This window comes from Durio zibethinus, chromosome 4 (genome assembly GCF_047325235.1).
Source record: "Durio zibethinus cultivar Kanyao isolate XHJ-2024 chromosome 4, ASM4732523v1, whole genome shotgun sequence".
NCBI classification, from domain to species: Eukaryota; Viridiplantae; Streptophyta; class Magnoliopsida; order Malvales; family Malvaceae; genus Durio; species Durio zibethinus.
The window spans coordinates 36,751,612-36,759,325 of NC_143165.1; the positions used below are offsets into that span (position 1 = coordinate 36,751,612).

The following is a 7,714-nucleotide window of genomic DNA, read 5'->3' on the forward strand; positions in this document are numbered from 1 at the left end:
TGTTTTTGAAAAAAAAAAAAGAAAAGAATATTCTATCTTGATTGTAGCATCATCGATTTTTTGAGATGGGTTTCATTTGGATGGTTTGAACCCCCAAATTCTTGATACTCAATATCGATTTTGCTCACATAATTATTTTTTAAAAAATAATATTTAATATATAAGATCAAATTTTATTATTTGTAATTTTTTTATTTTTAAATTATAAATTTTTTATAAAAAATTAAACAAATTAAAGTCATGAAAAATTAAAACAAAATATTGGTTTGAGTCTATTGCGAAGCTGTCAATTTGTTGCTTTTGCTGTCATTTTATGCCGATTGCAGCCAATTAGATTAGAGCGGTCGAGATGAATTAATAAAAATTGAGAAAATTATGATTTTAGCGTCTTATTGTGGAGGGCTAGCAAATAAAACTAGCTTTATTTACTAAAGCTTTTAGGGTTATTTATTTTTATGCATTCTAGAGACTCTTTATATTCTTAGTATACTTATTGAAATATCCAAACTTTGAGGACTTTGATATGCTATTCATATCAATATATATATATATATATATAATTTTGCATCTATGATCATGTGTATATTTAATTAGATTTAAATTAAGTTCATGTATGTAATTATAATATAAAGCCTTATTATTTGATACATTATAAATGTAAAATTTTAGTTACACAAATAAAATTAAGAGGATAACACATATTTTTTAAGATATATTTAGACAATAATTATTTAATTAAAGAATGAAATATATGTTAACCTTTTAACTTCGTTTGTATAATTAAAACTTTACAATAACAGTTTAACCTAAACGAACGAAGACAGGTAAAGATTTGGGATAACATTATAGCTGTACGATTCGAAACAATTAATTTTGGCTGGTTTCCTCTGCGCAATTTGGATAGCAAACAACATTGATGGATCAGTTTTGTCTCCAAACACAGTAGTTGGTGAGACTAAGCAAGTTGTGTTTGTATTCTTTTTTGTTTTAGGGATTTTTATTAAAATCTTCAAAAAAAAAAAAAAAGTAAAAGAAGCAATTTTTTTGGGTTTAAAAATGTCAGTCTTTTATTTATCTTTGTAAAAAAAAAAGGTAAAATGGTTAATTTATTAAAAAATAATGGATAAAAAATAATAGCAGAAATCAAGCAATCAAAAACCATAATGTAGGCTGTAGTAAAGCCCAAAAACAATGTGGGCTGCTTCTGGTTAACTGAAAGGCATTAGACTAATAAAAAAACCGGTTTCTTCTATCTCTAGTCCAGTCCAGTAAACCCGGTCCACTTGGTTTCCTCTGTCCAGGTGTTATTCCCGTTTCACGCTCTTCTGTCAAAGTCAAAATCTCCATCTCTCATCCAATCAGCTTCATATTTTCCCTTAATTATGTCAAAAATCAATCAAAATTTTTTTTTTTGCGCGTGATTAGTCGTGAACCGATTCTTGCATTCTCCTTGAATTTTCCGTCAATTTTTCAGTTGCCTGACGCGAGCATTGGTACATGACAGCAGATCCTTCAGAATTAGGACGAGGGAATATTCCAAGTTCTTACTCAAGCTACAAGAAAAAGCATTCGTGAGCCAGAGTTCTTTTTCCACGTGTCCGTCAATCTTTCGTTATTTTTGTACAAAGTCTCTGCTCCGTGGATGTGACTACGGCATTCCCTTGTCGGTGGCCGTTTCCTGTTCCCTTAAACAAACGGTCCTGATGGACCCATTCTTTTTCCCACCTTAAACAACGCCACCGATTCAACTCCTTCTTTAACGGATTTTTCCATGATCGTCAACTTTTGTTCTCACAACCGAAACGTCTCAATCACTAGTCGAAGCACCAGAAAAAGTCAAAACACAAAAAAGAGAAGATTTTCATTTTCATTTTATATTTAAGAGTTTTAATGTGAAGTTTTAATTGAGTTAACTCGTTGACGATAACCGGCAACCGAGTCAAAAGGGGGCATGGCCGGAATGAGTGACTCAGTGTCGATCAGGGTTTCGTACAAGAAATTAAAAGGGAAATTGGAGGTTGAAATGATCAACGGGCCTCATAATCGGATCGATCTAAATTTGTCTACTGACTCTCCTTCAACTTCACCCTTGTCTCCCAACGAAAACTCTAACTTATCATCGCCGGTCCACGTCAAATCTAAGGATTGTAGATTGCTAACTCTGGTTCTTAGTTGTACGGTCGCCGCTGGGGTTCAATTTGGTTGGGCTTTGCAACTATCGCTCGACTCCATACATTCAGGTCTTTCCAATGCTTTTTTTTTTCCATACTTGTATTATATGTTAGTTTAAATAAAATTTAACAGAAAAATTATATTTTTGAATATGAATTTTGTGAAATTTGAATTCGATGCAATGTTTTTGAATTACGATTAGTTTTATTATTGGATGACTTTTTTGGCTCATTTTTTGTGCTTTTTTAAAATTATTTTTAAGAAATAGAAAAAAAAAAAGATTAGCACAGTGTACTTTTGTTGGCATTCCTTAATTAGTTAGAAATTAGGCACCTCAACACTTTTCCATTGTTGTTTAATCATTAATTTAGTTTATCTCATGGATTTTAGAAAGAATTTTGAGTGTATTTGCTAGTTGGAAAAGAGAGATCATGGTGTTGAGAGACAAGTTATTCTTTGTTATCCTTTTCTAAAAATTCTTCTAATAATTTGTAGAAATACTTAGCATCTTTACCAATATCAAACAAGATGGCCCTTTCAGAAGTTGAAAAAAGAAAAATGATAAATTAAGTTTTAGAAATAGGGAGGGTAATATTTACTATCAACTAGATAGCTGATTTTTTTGCATGTTGATTATTGGCATGCGTGAGAGAGAGAGAGAGAAGAATATGATGGCCATTTTTTGAAGCACATTTTTGGATCATAATATAATTCTCAAAATCTTTTGTCAAAATCATGCTCATGCAAGAATATCGCTTCATTTATTTATTTTATTAGCCTCAGCCATGGTTTCTTTTCTACTGCTCTGAGCTTCTCTTGAGCTTATGATGCTTTCCCTTTTTTTTGACTGCGTATATTTGGCTGATTCATGCAGACAATTGGAATAGAGCATGCTTTTTCTTCATTTATTTGGCTCTGCGGTCCAATAACAGGTCTTGTGGTAGGTGATGGGAACCATGTTACATAATTTTATATTATTGTCCATTTCATTTTTATGGAATCCTTATGGTTGTACCTTGATTTTTAACGTGGTGACTTGATAAATCAGATATAACAGATTGTGCTGCATTTTGAACTGAATTTAGTTATTATTCACAAAAGGGTTTGGGGTGGCTTTGATGTATCCTAGGCATGAAGGGGGAGGATGGGGGTTACCTGGAATGTATGATTGCATAATAGTAAATCTTTCTTTATTCAAAATTTCATTTTCTCCCTTCTTACCCTAGGGATCTTGTGGTCCTTTTATCCCACTGTAGGCAGTGGATCTGTTCTCTCTCTCTTTCTCTCTCCGTGTGCGTGTGCACAAATTAGGAGGCAGGCTACCTTTGTAATTGAATGCCTCTTGGCTATGGATGTGGTGGCGCTTAACAGATGTAAATGACTATAGTTGAAATAAATCAGAGAAATAATGCCTATCCGTATTTGTGATTTATTGAATTGCTTGCATTTTGATCTTAGGTTCAACCTTGTGTTGGTATTTGGAGTGATAGATGCACTTCGAAATATGGAAGGAGACGGCCTTTTATCCTTGCTGGATCGCTCATGATCTCTGTTGCTGTAAGCTTCGAAGAAATTTGTTACCTGTTAAATAATTCTTTCTTATATACTATGTTTTCTATGTTTTATTTCTGCTAAACTAGTTTTGTTATTTAGGTGATAATAATCGGGTTTTCTGCAGACATTGGATACATATTAGGCGATACAAAGGAGCATTGCAGGTTTCCTTTTCTGCTTTTGGTTCCTTCTCTTCTCTTGTACCCCTTCCACGCACACACCAAACAAAAGAGATTCACCTAATATACGCAATGCAGTACATTTAAAGGTACACGACCAAGAGCAGCCTTTGTCTTTGTTATTGGGTTCTGGATATTGGATCTTGCTAACAATACGGTGCAGGTATGTCTTCCATGGTAATTATTTCTTTGTTACCAGTTTTCCATTGTGTATGATTGTGAGCTAATAGTAAAAATTTTTACCTTTTTAGGGACCAGCTCGTGCCCTTTTGGCTGATCTATCAGGTGAACTCCCTTCTTTCTTAAAAAAATAGAAATATTTCTAGTCTATGCATTACATTGTGATGCTTAGGTATAGTGCCTCTCATTTACGAGGTCCTATAATACCACACGTTTCGATCCTGTGCATGACAAGATGTTGGATGGCTATGTTTTAGGTCCTGATCAACACAATTCTGCAAACGCTATCTTTTGCTTAGGGATGGCTGTTGGAAACATCTTGGGATTTTCAGCTGGTGCTACTGGGAGTTGGCACAGGTGAAAAATTTTCACGTGTTTTTATTGTGATGAAACATACAATAACGGACAGACACAGTTATTTGTTTCATTGTTTATTGCATTAGATATTAATTTATTCCTACAATTATCTTGACACAGATGGTTTCCTTTCATGAAAAGTAGAGCTTGCTGTGAAGCGTGTGCCAATCTTAAAGCAGCATTTCTTGTTGCTGTAGTAAGTAGTATTATCCATTGAACTTTCACACATAAAGCTTTCTAGGATGTTAAAATTGAAATTCTTCTCCTAAATGTTCCTTCAATATATTTGATTTGTCATTTTATGGCTTGAACTATGGTACGTCACTTTGACATACTTAGTGATTCTTTAGATTTAGTGATTCTTTAGATAAAGTGTATTAAAATGAGCATGACATTTACTAAAATTTTGATTGAAATTGTTGATCTGAAAAGCCATTTACTTGTTTATGTTAGTTGCATCTATTATTATCCTGCTGATTCCATGAGCTATGAAAATGATTTTCTTTGTTGTTGGGCCATATATTCTCATGAGTTGCCCTACAAATAGTTATTTCTGCTAATGTCTGAGATTAACAATGGAGACTCGTAGTATAGCTTCTTTAAACTTTGAGTGCCTTTTCAGTAGCTAGTTCCTCTGTTCGAATGCTAATTTTGTGCATTTTGTAGTTGCATGTGTTTTCTAACACTTTATTAGATGTCATCCTGTCTATGTTTAAAAAATTGTTTGGCATTTGCACAGGTCTTTCTCTTTTTTTGTGCTGTTGTGACCATATGTTTTGCTAAGGAGGTTCCACTTCCGTGGCCAGCAAATCAGCCAACTCGTTAATCAGATTCCGCTCCTTTGTTGAATGATTCCACACAAAATGGCTTTCAACACTCAAAATCAAAAGCTGATGTGTCCTTTGTGGCCGATGCTAATAGGAATAATGCTGAAAATGGATATGAACAAGTGTCAAACTCCAAGCATGCTAACTCAAAAGATATAAATGTTCAAATTGAAGTTTTCAGTGATGGTCCTAGAGATGTACTGGTCAACTTATTGACCAGTTTAAGGCATTCACCGCCTGCAATGCACTCAGTGCTTATTGTTATGCCTCTCAGTTGGGTAAGTCTTACCATTTTGTTCTCTACACTTTGATTCCTTGAAATTGGCCTTGAGCCAATTATCTATAGGCTGATAGTAGACATTTGAGGATTGTTAACATTTTTATTTAATGGTTGGCTACAATTTCACATTCCCTTCTCGCCATGAGATATAAAAAAGGAAGAGAAAGGGATGCAATCATTTATTATTTTGTTTTCATTTATATTTGGGTATTATTTGCAGTTTTCTTGGTTCCCCTTCTTTCTATTTGATACGGATTGGATGGGAAGAGAAGTATATCACGGAGATCCAAAAGGAATGCTTCTGAAATACAATTATATGAACAAGGTGTGGAGAAGGTGCATTTGGTTTGCTATTAAATTCTGTAAGAACTCAAAATTGAGCACTAATTGCTAGTCTTTCTTGGATTTCTTTTTTCTCTCCATCAGTTGAAGTTAATGTAATGATATTATTCCTTCTACTTGAGGGCTGTAGGTGATTAGATTTCTTTTTTATTCATTTCAATAGTTGTTTTATTTCTGGTAATTTTTGGTGTAGATTGTTCTGGGCATTCGTTCTTTCTTCATTGAACCAATGTGTCAACGGATGGGATCAAGACTTGTTTGGGCAATGAGCAACTATGCGGTGTTTGCCTGTATGGCTGTCACAGCTATCATTAGTTTGATATCTGTCAGAGAATATTCTTAAGGGATCGAACATGTAATTGGAGGAAATACATCAATCAGGATTGCAGCCTTAGTTGTATTTGCTCTTCTTGGATTTCCTCTAGCTGTATGTATCAAATGACTTGCAGCAAATTTCTATATCCTTTAGTTTTTGTTTACAAAAAGTTCTTATTTTTGCACCTAATTTGTTTTGTACTTGCAGATTACCTATAGTGTTCCATTTTCTGTTACAGCGGAGTTGACTGCTGATTCTGGCGGTGGCCAAGGTTTATATCTTAATTATCTTCTGTAGTGTATGGTTCTGCTTTATACAGTTGCTAAATTCGGAAAAATTGTAACAATTTGTGTCTTTGTGCAGGATTGGCAATTGGAGTTTTGAACCTTGCAATTGTTATTCCACAAGTACAAAATGTGATATGTTGTCATATTTAATTTATTTTCTATTATTTCAGAAGGTTTCTTACTACGTCAGAAGATTGGTTGTTCCTTTCATAGCTCATACGGCCTACCTAATTTGAGCTCCAACTATCTAAGTATTTTGGGTGCCTTGTATTTAAAAAAAGTTTGAATTTTGGTTAACTTTTAGACATAAAATAAAATGTTGATTGTTAATTTAGTCAAATTTAGTTAAAGCTGATTTTTAATGTATTGTTGGTTTCTTCAGATGATTGTATCTCTCGGTGCGGGTCCGTGGGATGCTCTATTTGGTGGAGGAAATATACCAGCCTTTATTTTGGCTTCCTCCTGTGCTCCGGCTGCGGGGTTTATTGCAACTCTTAGGCTGCCTGATCTGTCAAGTTCCTTCGAGTCATCTGGTTTCCATTTTGCCTAATGACCAAAATGGCCTTAATAAGGTGACAGCCACTGTATATATGATGCTTGGCAACCATGGAAATGCTGTCAGTTGCTTTCAGAGGATGGTTCTACCATCATGTGTACGTATAATTTTCATATTAAAAGATATACGTATTACATATCCAAATTCATTCATTTTTTCCCCATTTCATGGATACATGTACTTAATGCAGAGTGTAAATTGCCAATTATTATATTGAAAAGAACATACGTGCACAAGATGATTAGTGTCTTTAATTAGCATCCTTTTGCTTGATTCGTAGATTAGATTTAAGTCTCCTCTCTGTCTAAGTGGGCAGCATACAGCAGCTATTTTGGCTTGGCATTTCTGGATGGCATGTGATGATGTGAGGCTTTCGCTTGATTCTGTGAAGGTGGAATGTCTTCTTCCTGACTGCCAGTTAAGTCTGACACGGTTTCTAGACACGTCCTTAGACAATGTTTGGTGCACTTCTCAACTGATTCCTTGTAATTACTTTTCTTTATTGTCTTTAGATATCTCACTGGCCTTAACAGTTAACACCTTCGGTTCTGAGGATACACATACATAAAATTTCCTTGTAATTGTAAGAAAGAATATATGATCAACCATACTACTCTTGTACTATCTTCTTTTAAATGGTTGAACTATTTTTCAGTCTGAATTA

General features: G+C 34.2%; 1 pseudogene across 1 annotated transcript; it reads left to right on the top strand.

The window, feature by feature from the left end:
- The first annotated feature begins 1,816 nt into the window (after positions 1-1,816).
- LOC111287382 (sucrose transport protein SUC3-like) lies at positions 1,817-7,714 on the top strand (annotated as a pseudogene). Its single transcript, XR_016341857.1, has 14 exons — positions 1,817-2,240; positions 3,047-3,112; positions 3,631-3,729; positions 3,826-3,890; positions 3,984-4,068; positions 4,157-4,190; positions 4,343-4,442; positions 4,563-4,638; positions 5,182-5,547; positions 5,770-5,911; positions 6,085-6,318; positions 6,415-6,478; positions 6,571-6,614; positions 6,877-7,714. The product of XR_016341857.1 is annotated as a sucrose transport protein SUC3-like (transcript).